This window comes from Lampris incognitus, chromosome 15 (genome assembly GCF_029633865.1).
Source record: "Lampris incognitus isolate fLamInc1 chromosome 15, fLamInc1.hap2, whole genome shotgun sequence".
Taxonomy (NCBI): domain Eukaryota; kingdom Metazoa; phylum Chordata; class Actinopteri; order Lampriformes; family Lampridae; genus Lampris; species Lampris incognitus.
Genome location: NC_079225.1, coordinates 18,941,969 through 18,956,445, shown reverse-complemented (window position 1 = coordinate 18,956,445; position 14,477 = coordinate 18,941,969). Strand labels below are relative to the sequence as shown.

The following is a 14,477-nucleotide window of genomic DNA, read 5'->3' as shown; positions in this document are numbered from 1 at the left end:
CTGTCCCAAATTAATCCCAGTTTGTTGACTAAGCACTTTTTCAGGGTTTCAAAGAAGCTCGCCAGCTCCGAGCAGTGGCGGTACATGTGCAATAGTGTTTCAGGCAGCAGGCCACAGACGTCGCACTCCCTGCCGACCCCCTTGTCAAATTGGTGCAGAATAACGTTAGTGAACACTTTGTTGTGTCGGATTTTGTAGTCGTTGTCTTCTGCCTCAATGCTGTTCCCTCTCACCCTCCATTGTCCCCAGATTTGTCCCACATTCAAATTGGGCATAACTTTGCCCCAGAACGGCAGAGAGGTCGGACGTTGCGACGCCTGTGCCAGAAACTTTCCATAGATCTGTTTGCTTGTCAATCTGTGTATACTCCTCCACTCTCCTCCTTGCTCCACCAACATGGCTGGGAGCTCCCCCTCTCTGTTCTGTACCACTCTCCGCTCTATGGTTGTCCGCCATTCTTTTGGGATGCTTTCCTTTAAGTCGTTATAATAGCTTGTTGTCTCCGTAATTTTGGCCTCATAGTTTATCTCCTTTATACTGTCATATATGGCTTGGGGGGGGAGAAAACCCGGCATCAGTTCATACATGACGTCCTTCAACTGGACCAAACCTGCTGTTAACATGTCATTATTACATAGAAGCTTACCTGTCTTTTGAATTTTCTTATTTAGAAAGATTGGCATTTCTCTGATGACGTTTACCGAGTCACATGCATAGTCTATATGCTTTAGAAATTCCGCGTGAGCGGACAGGACTTCTCTATAGAAACCTGGAAGCCCCGCCATCATCGGTCGCTTTAGTTGCATCAGCAGCACAAAATCGCCTATGTGAAATACCTTGTTTATGAAGTAAGCCATCAGGCTTTTCCAGCCGTGGGCTGTGGAGTCACACAGATATTTTTGCACAGTTTTGATCCTGAACGCCCTTTTTTTGCTTTCTATATCTACTAATTGAAGTCCTCCCTCTCTGTACTTACTTATTAATGTTTTTCGTGCTATTTTACTTACTTTTGCCCTCCACAAAAAATTGGTTATAATTTCATTTATTCTGTTTAATACCCATAAGGGTAGTTCTATAACTGCTAATGTATAGTTTAGTTTTGACAATATTAAGTTGTTTAGAACCACTACTCTACCTTTGAGTTTTAGGTCTCTCAGTTTCCAATAATTTAGACATTTTTCTATTTTACTAATAATTTCCGTCCATGACAGATCACGAGCTGCCACTACATCTTTACCGATGTAGGTACCTAGAATTTTTATATGCTTGCTTTGTATTTTAAAAGGTGTGGTCTCCTGCTGAGGCTCAGCCATGTTAATGAACATGATTTCTGACTTACCTACATTTATGCGGGAGCCAGAGGCTCGACCGTACATGTTTATTACTGCCATTGCTCTCTCTATGCTTGCCATGTCCTTTACTGTTAGGGTGGTGTCATCAGCAAATTGCTGGACGACACAGGATCCTCCCCCTGGTAACTCAATACCTCTAATACCCTTGTCTTGTTTTAATAGAATTCCTAGTGGCTCTGCTATTATTGTGTACAGGATTGAGGATAGTGGACAGCCTTGTCTGACCGACCTTTCCAGAGGAAACGCATCAGTGGTTGCACCGTTGCATTTGACCTTACCTGTAGCTTTGCTATATAATAATTTTACCCAAGTTAGAAATCTGTCTCCAAAACCTACCTTCTCCAGTACATTAAACATAAATTGATGCTCTACTCGGTCAAAGGCTTTATTGAAGTCAATGGCCAGAAGGACACCTGCTTGATCTGTCTCTTTTAAATACTCCACCACATCTCTTATGGTGCGTACTGTGTCAGTGACTTCTCTCCCTGGCACACTATAAGCCTGGGTGGCTTCTATTATTGTATGTAATATTTGTTTGACTCTGTTTGCCAATATTTTCATTAGTATTTTGTAGTCATTGTTCAACAGAGTAATGGGCCTATAATTTGTTAGTTTATTCTTCTCCCCTTTCTTAAAAATTAAAGTGATCAAGCCTAGAGTCATTGACTCCGGTACCTTCTGTTCTTTTTCCATTGTTTTATACAATTTCAGTAGTGTTGGTTTGAGCGTGTTGCAGAAAGCTTTATAGAAGTTTGCCGTCAACCCATCACTACCTGGGCTTTTATTTGACATCATTTGATTTATTGCACACTCTATATCTTCCTCAGTTATTTCCTGTTCACACGCTGATTTATCCTCATCATTTAATTTAGCAGTCATCTCTTCCAATATGTCATTTGTAGCTTGTATGTCTGAACTCTCAGTTTTAAACAAGTCACTATAAAAAGTTTGTACTGTTTCCAGAATGTCTACGAAATTGGTCACTACTTTACCTTCTTTATTTTTGATTTCTTGCAAATAACACTGATTTTGTTTCCTTTTTTCCAAGTTGAGGAAAAAAGCTGTACTTTTCTCCCCTTCTACTGCATATTGAGCACGGCTCCTCACTATAGCACCTTCACATTTTATCCTTTCAATTTCATTTATTTCATTTTGAATATTCACAAGCCTTTCAACATTGACAACCGGTTGTGCATTTGATTTAGCAATTGTATTTCTTAATGATCTTTCTTTTTCTCTAGTTTTAAAGTTCAATCTTTTCGCAAACTGAATACTTTTTTGTTTAATTCTCACTTTTAATTTCTCCCACCCCTCTATGATATTTTCCCCAAACTCAGGCTGTGAACATTCAAATGAGATCAATTTAGAGATGCATTCAACATAATCCCTTCTGTTCAGCAGGCTAGCATTAAGGTGCCACACGCCTCCCCCCCTCCCCCTCCTTTTACCCCCCATTCCCACACGCAGGATGGCATGATCACTAATGAAATTTAAACAATAGCGCACAGTATCGAAAAGGTCGATCTGCGGTTTCTTGACTAAACAAAAATCAATCCGACTTTGCCGTACAGTGTCCATTTGTGGCTGTACTCTCGAGTACTCTCGTGTTATGGGATTTCTGGTTCTCCATAAATCACAGAAATTATTCTTGGCCATAAACAGATTCAGGGCCGCTCTAGAACAGTCGTGTTTATAGCTACCGTTATCGCTAATGTCAAGCCTGCTCATCTTGACATTGAAATCCCCAACTATGATGTCACAGTCTTTAGCTATGATATTCAATTCTCGAAAGAAAGAAGACCTGTCCCCCTCGTGGTTGGGCGCATAAATGTTCAGTAATTTGTAGACAGTGTCTTCAAAAACAAAGCCCACTTTAACCCACCTCCCCCCAATGTCTTTGTCTATTAGAGTGGCATCAGCCTCAATGTGGCTACTCACCATGATGCTTACTCCTCGTGCCCGCTGAGTCCCATGGCTTGAAAAGTAGGATCCAGGCCACCTTTTCTTGCACTGAGTTTCACAGTCAGTGTCCCAGTGGGTTTCTTGGAGACAGATTATTTCTGCATCACACATTTTTACGACTTTAGTGAACTTGTCCATGTCACGTAGTCCACGTACGTTGAATGATGCTATTTTGACCATGGTGAGTGGGAAAGACAGAGAAAAATAATCCCCAAACAAAAAACATGATGCACACCCTTTTCAGTCCATTATTATTTACCCCTCTTAGTCTTGCCCTTTCTGCTTGTTCCCTCTTCCCTCCCCTTACTAACTCCATCCCATTCCGAAGCCTTAGGGTTCGGCTGTCGTCTCTCACTCCCCTGCCCGTGTAGAGGCCCTCTCTGCCCCGGCTGCCCGCAAGGCAAGGACGCCAGGCTGGCCGAACTGCCCTCCCTCTGGTTGCTGCGGCTCCTGTCCCCTGATGTTGTTACAGCCTGACCCCTCAGCGACCCGTGCGCCAGAGTGGAGACGCTCGTCGGCATCCTCCCCACCCTCTCAGAGGCCGCAGTCAAACCGCCGCTTCCTCTTTTCTCCTCCTCCTCCTCGACCTCGCTCTCCTCCTCCATCTCATGGCGTGCTGCTGACTGGGGCCCCTCTGCTTCGCCATCAGTCGCAATGCCATCAGGATGATTTCCTGTCTCCGTCTCTTCTGCCCCGTCCTCCACTCCCTCGCCGGTGTCCCTCTCTGTCTCCTCTTTGGGATCTGCTCCAGGCATGGCTGCGCATTCTCGTGCGTAGTGTCCGATCTCCCCGCACTTGAAGCACTTGAACTCCGGGCACTCCCGTAGGATGTGTCCGGGCTGGAGGCACAGCCTGCAAACTTTAGATTGATTATCGTGCAGCACTCTGAAGTATTCAATCCCTTCCAGCGTCTCAAATTTGGTGCTGTAAGGTAAAGAGGAGACATTTTCATTGAAACGGACTTTGAGGAATCTCGTCCCGTCAAAAACGTCCGTCCCGGCCCACTTCCTCCGCTTGATAGGAGACACCGGCTCCACGCCCCACTGCTCCAGTTTAGTAACAATTTGATTGTCTGTGACATACAGGGGAAGGTTCAAAAAGGAGACGATCCTGGTGTCCCTCGTAACTTCCGATGCCACCACTCTGGAGTTTCTAATCTTGAAGCCGTCCAGCAGTCTTGTTTTCCCTTTCGGGTTACTCATCGTGAGCTCCCATCGTTTGTCGCTTTTCGACCTGCAGCCCAATACTCTCCCACACGTGTTGTCAACCGCACGCAGAAGCTCCATCATGGAGATTTTGTCTTCTCCCTCCACGTCCACATTAACCACCAGGTCTCTGTCCATCTCTCTCCCTTCCCCCTCCCTCCCCGCCGCTTCCGCTGCGACCGCCGTCTCTTTCACCAACCCCATTGCTGTGGCCCCTCCACCTCGTCTCTCTTTTCGTTTCTCCGCTCGACTCTCCACCACCACAAATTCTCCTCTCTCCCCCTTCTCCATCACGCTTTCTGCCTCAGTCGGATTCGCGTCCTGCTGGGGCTTCTTTGTTTCCGCCGCTATACGTCCATTTTGTTTGTCCGTCTGCCCGTCGTCGTAAGTCTTGTCCGGTCCGAGTGTCCTTGCCGTTTGTGCCATTTTCGTGCTTCTAAAGCCACAAAAGTTTCCCCCGTGCAGCAGAAAGCTGCTGGGGGGAAGTTAGAAACGTTATTTTCAGAGACTGCTCTCGTTTCCCCGTCGATTTAATGTCTTTTTCGTCCGCTCCGCCGCCACCACGCCAACCCGGAAGTTATCAGAGTGGTATGGCCGTAAGCCGTTGAGCCGGCACCGTGCCGCTCTTTTATATATAATTCGGCCTCCGCGCTTCTTCTTTCTGCTATCAGCTTATTTCACCAGTTTCTGCGTTTATGACCAGCTACGTGACATCTTATTGCGTTTGCTGTGGAAAGAGTCAAGTGTTAAGTGTAAGAATATGTCACGTGTCAGGAAAGAACCCAAAAGCAGACGGGACAACCAGGTAAGGGAAGAAATCAAGTCTTTATGGAAGTAACCGATCTCAGGGGTAGAGCAGGAGTTCGCTCAGTGGCTGGTAGGCAGGCGGGCAGGCAGAAGTCCATGAAAGGCGACGTTCCAGCGCAGACTGGTTCACAGTGGAGGCTTTTTAAGGGTGATGGCGATCGCTTTGATGTCAACGGAGAGCGGCGATTCCTTTGATGGCCAACTGGTGTACCGCGGTGAAGGGGGGGGGGGTCAGCAGGTGTCAAGGGCGATCGCTTTGATGTCAAGGGCGAGAGACTGTGACAGAATAAGACTAAAACATAAGAGGTGGCCATTGAGTAGCTTGTAGTGATCTTTGACCAAAATGTATGTCTGGTTTTTCCTATACGTTTGCTTTGTGGATTATAGTTGGGGCGGGGGGATAAAAGGCTTACAGCACCTGGTATTCCCAGGCGGTCTCCCATCCAAGTACTAACCAGGCCCGACCCTGCTTAGCTTCCGAGATCGGACGAGATCGGGCGTTATCAGAGTGGTATGGCCGTAAGCCGTTGAGCCGGCACCGTGCCGCTCTTTTATATATAATTCGGCCTCCGCGCTTCTTCTTTCTGCTATCAGCTTATTTCACCAGTTTCTGCGTTTATGACCAGCTACGTGACATCTTATTGCGTTTGCTGTGGAAAGAGTCAAGTGTTAAGTGTAAGAATATGTCACGTGTCAGGAAAGAACCCAAAAGCAGACGGGACAACCAGGTAAGGGAAGATATCAAGTCTTTATGGAAGTAACCGATCTCAGGGGTAGAGCAGGAGTTCGCTCAGTGGCTGGTAGGCAGGCGGGCAGGCAGAAGTCCATGAAAGGCGACGTTCCAGCGCAGACTGGTTCACAGTGGAGGCTTTTTAAGGGTGATGGCGATCGCTTTGATGTCAAGGGAGAGCGGCGATTCCTTTGATGGCCAACTGGTGTACCGCGGTGAAGGGGGGGGGGTCAGCAGGTGTCAAGGGCGATCGCTTTGATGTCAAGGGCGAGAGACTGTGACAGAATAAGACTAAAACATAAGAGGTGGCCATTGAGTAGCTTGTAGTGATCTTTGACCAAAATGTATGTCTGGTTTTTCCTATACGTTTGCTTTGTGGATCATAGTTGGGGCGGGGGGATAAAAGGCTTACAGCACCTGGTATTCCCAGGCGGTCTCCCATCCAAGTACTAACCAGGCCCGACCCTGCTTGGCTTCCGAGATCGGACGTTATCAGAGTGGTATGGCCGTAAGCCATTGAGCCGGCACCGTGCCGCTCTTTTATATATAATTCGGCCTCCGCGCTTCTTCTTTCTGCGATCAGCTTATTTCACCAGTTTCTGCGTTTATGACCAGCTACGTGACATCTTATTGCGTTTGCTGTGGAAAGAGTCAAGTGTTAAGTTTAAGAATAAGACTAAAACATAAGAGGTGGCCATTGAGTAGCTTGTAGTGATCTTTGACCAAAATGTATGTCTGGTTTTTCCTATACGTTTGCTTTGTGGATTATAGTTGGGGCGGGGGGATAAAAGGCTTACAGCACCTGGTATTCCCAGGCGGTCTCCCATCCAAGTACTAACCAGGCCCGACCCTGCTTAGCTTCCGAGATCGGACGAGATCGGGCGTTATTTTTTTTTTTTTTTTGTCTTTTATTATGAAAATATATTTTTGGGAACAAAAATACATTTTTGATTGCATGTATTGTCCATCAATTCCACATTGTTACATTTGTTTTACACTTTGTTTCGCTTACACAAGATAGTATCCGTCTCTCTTTATACATAAAATAAAGCCATGCTTTCCAAATCATCAACTTAAATCAGCGCTTTGGAATCAGAACAGAAAATGAAACAAATCAGCCCTTTTGAACAAACCTTAGACTGTGTTTTTAAAAGAAAGTGACATTAAAACACCACTTTGAGATTTTAAATGACACACATTCCACATTAAACAGAATGATCCCATCCTCCCCTTAACTTCAATAAAACATAACAGAGAAAGTTCAAAGAAAACCGTAACGCGTCTTTAACTTTGTTTATATTTACACTTCCAATAATCATCATTTTCCGTTCACATCATTTCAGACTTTTTCCCTCCCCTCCCTCCCTCCCTCCCTCCCTCACCAGTTCCACACAATCTCCCCCCTCCTGTTGAGGGAGAGGAGATGGCTGTCTCTGATGAAGAGCCGGGTGAAGTCCGCATCGCCGTGCGTCAGTCTGTAATGTGTTTGTTTTTTGACCATGTTTTTGAAAATGTTCCAAACCGGGATGATTCTGCGTTCAAAGTGCGCAATGTTCCGACGTGATTTGACGGCCCACCGGGCGTGACTTAAGAGCAATTTGCACAGCGCTGCGTTCTTCACCCTGCTCTTCTCCCACACTCCAAACACAAAGAATACATCCCACGAATCCCCGCTGTCCCAAATTAATCCCAGTTTGTTGACTAAGCACTTTTTCAGGGTTTCAAAGAAGCTCGCCAGCTCCGAGCAGTGGCGGTACATGTGCAATAGTGTTTCAGGCAGCAGGCCACAGACGTCGCACTCCCTGCCGACCCCCTTGTCAAATTGGTGCAGAATAACGTTAGTGAACACTTTGTTGTGTCGGATTTTGTAGTCGTTGTCTTCTGCCTCAATGCTGTTCCCTCTCACCCTCCATTGTCCCCAGATTTGTCCCACATTCAAATTGGGCATAACTTTGCCCCAGAACGGCAGAGAGGTCGGACGTTGCGACGCCTGTGCCAGAAACTTTCCATAGATCTGTTTGCTTGTCAATCTGTGTATACTCCTCCACTCTCCTCCTTGCTCCACCAACATGGCTGGGAGCTCCCCCTCTCTGTTCTGTACCACTCTCCGCTCTATGGTTGTCCGCCATTCTTTTGGGATGCTTTCCTTTAAGTCGTTATAATAGCTTGTTGTCTCCGTAATTTTGGCCTCATAGTTTATCTCCTTTATACTGTCATATATGGCTTGGGGGGGGAGAAAACCCGGCATCAGTTCATACATGACGTCCTTCAACTGGACCAAACCTGCTGTTAACATGTCATTATTACATAGAAGCTTACCTGTCTTTTGAATTTTCTTATTTAGAAAGATTGGCATTTCTCTGATGACGTTTACCGAGTCACATGCATAGTCTATATGCTTTAGAAATTCCGCGTGAGCGGACAGGACTTCTCTATAGAAACCTGGAAGCCCCGCCATCATCGGTCGCTTTAGTTGCATCAGCAGCACAAAATCGCCTATGTGAAATACCTTGTTTATGAAGTAAGCCATCAGGCTTTTCCAGCCGTGGGCTGTGGAGTCACACAGATATTTTTGCACAGTTTTGATCCTGAACGCCCTTTTTTTGCTTTCTATATCTACTAATTGAAGTCCTCCCTCTCTGTACTTACTTATTAATGTTTTTCGTGCTATTTTACTTACTTTTGCCCTCCACAAAAAATTGGTTATAATTTCATTTATTCTGTTTAATACCCATAAGGGTAGTTCTATAACTGCTAATGTATAGTTTAGTTTTGACAATATTAAGTTGTTTAGAACCACTACTCTACCTTTGAGTTTTAGGTCTCTCAGTTTCCAATAATTTAGACATTTTTCTATTTTACTAATAATTTCCGTCCATGACAGATCACGAGCTGCCACTACATCTTTACCGATGTAGGTACCTAGAATTTTTATATGCTTGCTTTGTATTTTAAAAGGTGTGGTCTCCTGCTGAGGCTCAGCCATGTTAATGAACATGATTTCTGACTTACCTACATTTATGCGGGAGCCAGAGGCTCGACCGTACATGTTTATTACTGCCATTGCTCTCTCTATGCTTGCCATGTCCTTTACTGTTAGGGTGGTGTCATCAGCAAATTGCTGGACGACACAGGATCCTCCCCCTGGTAACTCAATACCTCTAATACCCTTGTCTTGTTTTAATAGAATTCCTAGTGGCTCTGCTATTATTGTGTACAGGATTGAGGATAGTGGACAGCCTTGTCTGACCGACCTTTCCAGAGGAAACGCATCAGTGGTTGCACCGTTGCATTTGACCTTACCTGTAGCTTTGCTATATAATAATTTTACCCAAGTTAGAAATCTGTCTCCAAAACCTACCTTCTCCAGTACATTAAACATAAATTGATGCTCTACTCGGTCAAAGGCTTTATTGAAGTCAATGGCCAGAAGGACACCTGCTTGATCTGTCTCTTTTAAATACTCCACCACATCTCTTATGGTGCGTACTGTGTCAGTGACTTCTCTCCCTGGCACACTATAAGCCTGGGTGGCTTCTATTATTGTATGTAATATTTGTTTGACTCTGTTTGCCAATATTTTCATTAGTATTTTGTAGTCATTGTTCAACAGAGTAATGGGCCTATAATTTGTTAGTTTATTCTTCTCCCCTTTCTTAAAAATTAAAGTGATCAAGCCTAGAGTCATTGACTCCGGTACCTTCTGTTCTTTTCCCATTGTTTTATACAATTTCAGTAGTGTTGGTTTGAGCGTGTTGCAGAAAGCTTTATAGAAGTTTGCCGTCAACCCATCACTACCTGGGCTTTTATTTGACATCATTTGATTTATTGCACACTCTATATCTTCCTCAGTTATTTCCTGTTCACACGCTGATTTATCCTCATCATTTAATTTAGCAGTCATCTCTTCCAATATGTCATTTGTAGCTTGTATGTCTGAACTCTCAGTTTTAAACAAGTCACTATAAAAAGTTTGTACTGTTTCCAGAATGTCTACGAAATTGGTCACTACTTTACCTTCTTTATTTTTGATTTCTTGCAAATAACACTGATTTTGTTTCCTTTTTTCCAAGTTGAGGAAAAAAGCTGTACTTTTCTCCCCTTCTACTGCATATTGAGCACGGCTCCTCACTATAGCACCTTCACATTTTATCCTTTCAATTTCATTTATTTCATTTTGAATATTCACAAGCCTTTCAACATTGACAACCGGTTGTGCATTTAATTTAGCAATTGTATTTCTTAATGATCTTTCTTTTTCTCTAGTTTTAAAGTTCAATCTTTTCGCAAACTGAATACTTTTTTGTTTAATTCTCACTTTTAATTTCTCCCACCCCTCTATGATATTTTCCCCAAACTCAGGCTGTGAACATTCAAATGAGATCACTTTAGAGATGCATTCAACATAATCCCTTCTGTTCAGCAGGCTAGCATTAAGGTGCCACACGCCTCCCCCCCTCCCCCTCCTTTTACCCCCCATTCCCACACGCAGGATGGCATGATCACTAATGAAATTTAAACAATAGCGCACAGTATCGAAAAGGTCGATCTGCGGTTTCTTGACTAAACAAAAATCAATCCGACTTTGCCGTACAGTGTCCATTTGTGGCTGTACTCTCGAGTACTCTCGTGTTATGGGATTTCTGGTTCTCCATAAATCACAGAAATTATTCTTGGCCATAAACAGATTCAGGGCCGCTCTAGAACAGTCGTGTTTATAGCTACCGTTATCGCTAATGTCAAGCCTGCTCATCTTGACATTGAAATCCCCAACTATGATGTCACAGTCTTTAGCTATGATATTCAATTCTCGAAAGAAAGAAGACCTGTCCCCCTCGTGGTTGGGCGCATAAATGTTCAGTAATTTGTAGACAGTGTCTTCAAAAACAAAGCCCACTTTAACCCACCTCCCCCCAATGTCTTTGTCTATTAGAGTGGCATCAGCCTCAATGTGGCTACTCACCATGATGCTTACTCCTCGTGCCCGCTGAGTCCCATGGCTTGAAAAGTAGGATCCAGGCCACCTTTTCTTGCACTGAGTTTCACAGTCAGTGTCCCAGTGGGTTTCTTGGAGACAGATTATTTCTGCATCACACATTTTTACGACTTTAGTGAACTTGTCCATGTCACGTAGTCCACGTACGTTGAATGATGCTATTTTGACCATGGTGAGTGGGAAAGACAGAGAAAAATAATCCCCAAACAAAAAACATGATGCACACCCTTTTCAGTCCATTATTATTTACCCCTCTTAGTCTTGCCCTTTCTGCTTGTTCCCTCTTCCCTCCCCTTACTAACTCCATCCCATTCCGAAGCCTTAGGGTTCGGCTGTCGTCTCTCACTCCCCTGCCCGTGTAGAGGCCCTCTCTGCCCCGGCTGCCCGCAAGGCAAGGACGCAAGGCTGGCCGAACTGCCCTCCCTCTGGTTGCTGCGGCTCCTGTCCCCTGATGTTGTTACAGCCTGACCCCTCAGCGACCCGTGCGCCAGAGTGGAGACGCTCGTCGGCATCCTCCCCACCCTCTCAGAGGCCGCAGTCAAACCGCCGCTTCCTCTTTTCTCCTCCTCCTCCTCTTCCTCCTCGACCTCGCTCTCCTCCTCCATCTCATGGCGTGCAGCTGACTGGGGCCCCTCTGCTTCGCCATCAGTCGCAATGCCATCAGGATGATTTCCTGTCTCCGTCTCTTCTGCCCCGTCCTCCACTCCCTCGCCGGTGTCCCTCTCTGTCTCCTCTTTGGGATCTGCTCCAGGCATGGCTGCGCATTCTCGTGCGTAGTGTCCGATCTCCCCGCACTTGAAGCACTTGAACTCCGGGCACTCCCGTAGGATGTGTCCGGGCTGGAGGCACAGCCTGCAAACTTTAGATTGATTATCGTGCAGCACTCTGAAGTATTCAATCCCTTCCAGCGTCTCAAATTTGGTGCTGTAAGGTAAAGAGGAGACATTTTCATTGAAACGGACTTTGAGGAATCTCGTCCCGTCAAAAACGTCCGTCCCGGCCCACTTCCTCCGCTTGATAGGAGACACCGGCTCCACGCCCCACTGCTTCAGTTTAGTAACAATTTGATTGTCTGTGACATACAGGGGAAGGTTCAAAAAGGAGACGATCCTGGTGTCCCTCGTAACTTCCGATGCCACCACTCTGGAGTTTCTAATCTTGAAGCCGTCCAGCAGTCTTGTTTTCCCTTTCGGGTTACTCATCGTGAGCTCCCATCGCTTGTCGCTTTTCGACCTGCAGCCCAATACTCTCCCACACGTGTTGTCAACCGCACGCAGAAGCTCCATCATGGAGATTTTGTCTTCTCCCTCCACGTCCACATTAACCACCAGGTCTCTATCCATCTCTCTCCCTTCCCCCTCCCTCCCCGCCGCTTCCGCTGCGACCGCCGTCTCTTTCACCAACCCCATTGCTGTGGCCCCTCCACCTCGTCTCTCTTTTCGTTTCTCCGCTCGACTCTCCACCACCACAAATTCTCCTCTCTCCCCCTTCTCCATCACGCTTTCTGCCTCAGTCGGATTCGCGTCCTGCTGGGGCTTCTTTGTTTCCGCCGCTATACCTCCATTTTGTTTGTCCGTCTGCCCGTCGTCGTAAGTCTTGTCCGGTCCGAGTGTCCTTGCCGTCTGTGCCATTTTCGTGCTTCTAAAGCCACAAAAGTTTCCCCCGTGCAGCAGAAAGCTGCTGGGGGGTGTTAGAAACGTGATTTTCAGAGACTGCTCTCGTTTCCCCGTCGATTTAATGTCTTTTTCGTCCGCTCCGCCGCCACCACGCCAACCCGGAAGTTATCAGAGTGGTATGGCCGTAAGCCGTTGAGCCGGCACCGTGCCGCTCTTTTATATATAATTCGGCCTCCGCGCTTCTTCTTTCTGCTATCAGCTTATTTCACCAGTTTCTGCGTTTATGACCAGCTACGTGACATCTTATTGCGTTTGCTGTGGAAAGAGTCAAGTGTTAAGTGTAAGAATATGTCACGTATCAGGAAAGAACCCAAAAGCAGACGGGACAACCAGGTAAGGGAAGAAATCAATCTTTATGGAAGTAACCGATCTCAGGGGTAGAGTAGGAGTTCGCTCAGTGGCTGGTAGGCAGGCGGGCAGGCAGAAGTCCATGAAAGGCGACGTTCCAGCGCAGACTGGTTCACAGTGGAGGCTTTTTAAGGGTGATGGCGATCGCTTTGATGTCAACGGAGAGCGGCGATTCCTTTGATGGCCAACTGGTGTACCGCGGTGAAGGGGGGGGGGGTCAGCAGGTGTCAAGGGCGATCGCTTTGATGTCAAGGGCGAGAGACTGTGACAGAATAAGACTAAAACATAAGAGGTGGCCATTGAGTAGCTTGTAGTGATCTTTGACCAAAATGTATGTCTGGCTTTTCCTATACGTTTGCTTTGTGGATCATAGTTGGGGCGGGGGGATAAAAGGCTTACAGCACCTGGTATTCCCAGGCGGTCTCCCATCCAAGTACTAACCAGGCCCGACCCTGCTTGGCTTCCGAGATCGGACGAGATCGGGCGTTATCGGAGTGGTATGGCCGTAAGCCGTTGAGCCGGCACCGTGCCGCTCTTTTATATATAATTCGGCCTCCGCGCTTCTTCTTTCTGCGATCAGCTTATTTCACCAGTTTCTGCGTTTATGACCAGCTACGTGACATCTTATTGCGTTTGCTGTGGAAAGAGTCAAGTGTTAAGTTTAAGAATAAGACTAAAACATAAGAGGTGGCCATTGAGTAGCTTGTAGTGATCTTTGACCAAAATGTATGTCTGGTTTTTCCTATACGTTTGCTTTGTGGATTATAGTTGGGGCGGGGGGATAAAAGGCTTACAGCACCTGGTATTCCCAGGCGGTCTCCCATCCAAGTACTAACCAGGCCCGACCCTGCTTAGCTTCCGAGATCGGACGAGATCGGGCGTTATCAGAGTGGTATGGCCGTAAGCCGTTGAGCCGGCACCGTGCCGCTCGTTTATATATAATTCTACCTCCGCGCTTCTTCTTTCTGCTATCAGCTTATTTCACCAGTTTCTGCGTTTATGACCAGCTACGTGACATCTTATTGCGTTTGCTGTGGAAAGAGTCAAGTGTTAAGTGTAAGAATATGTCACGTGTCAGGAAAGAACCCAAAAGCAGACGGGACAACCAGGTAAGGGAAGAAATCAAGTCTTTATGGAAGTAACCGATCTCAGGGGTAGAGCAGGAGTTCGCTCAGTGGCTGGTAGGCAGGCGGGCAGGCAGAAGTCCATGAAAGGCGACGTTCCAGCGCAGACTGGTTCACAGTGGAGGCTTTTTAAGGGTGATGGCGATCGCTTTGATGTCAACGGAGAGCGGCGATTCCTTTGATGGCCAACTGGTGTACCGCGGTGAAGGGGGGGGGGGTCAGCAGGTGTCAAGGGCGATCGCTTTGATGTCAAGGGCGAGAGACTGTGACAGAATAA

At 46.4% G+C, this 14,477-nt stretch overlaps 3 non-coding genes and 1 pseudogene across 3 annotated transcripts; all 4 read right to left on the bottom strand.

The window, feature by feature from the left end:
- Nucleotides 1-5,732: 5,732 nt before the first annotated feature.
- LOC130125630 (5S ribosomal RNA) lies at nucleotides 5,733-5,851 on the bottom strand. The gene has a single exon (XR_008811502.1). It is a non-coding gene; the product is annotated as a 5S ribosomal RNA (ribosomal RNA).
- Nucleotides 5,852-6,461: 610 nt separating this feature from the next.
- Nucleotides 6,462-6,570, bottom strand: LOC130125662 (5S ribosomal RNA; annotated as a pseudogene).
- Nucleotides 6,571-13,468: 6,898 nt separating this feature from the next.
- LOC130125623 (5S ribosomal RNA) lies at nucleotides 13,469-13,587 on the bottom strand. The gene has a single exon (XR_008811495.1). It is a non-coding gene; the product is annotated as a 5S ribosomal RNA (ribosomal RNA).
- A 276-nt stretch (nucleotides 13,588-13,863) lies between these two features.
- Nucleotides 13,864-13,982, bottom strand: LOC130125619 (5S ribosomal RNA). Its single transcript, XR_008811491.1, has one exon. It is a non-coding gene; the product is annotated as a 5S ribosomal RNA (ribosomal RNA).
- Between the last annotated feature and the right edge of the window lie 495 nt (nucleotides 13,983-14,477).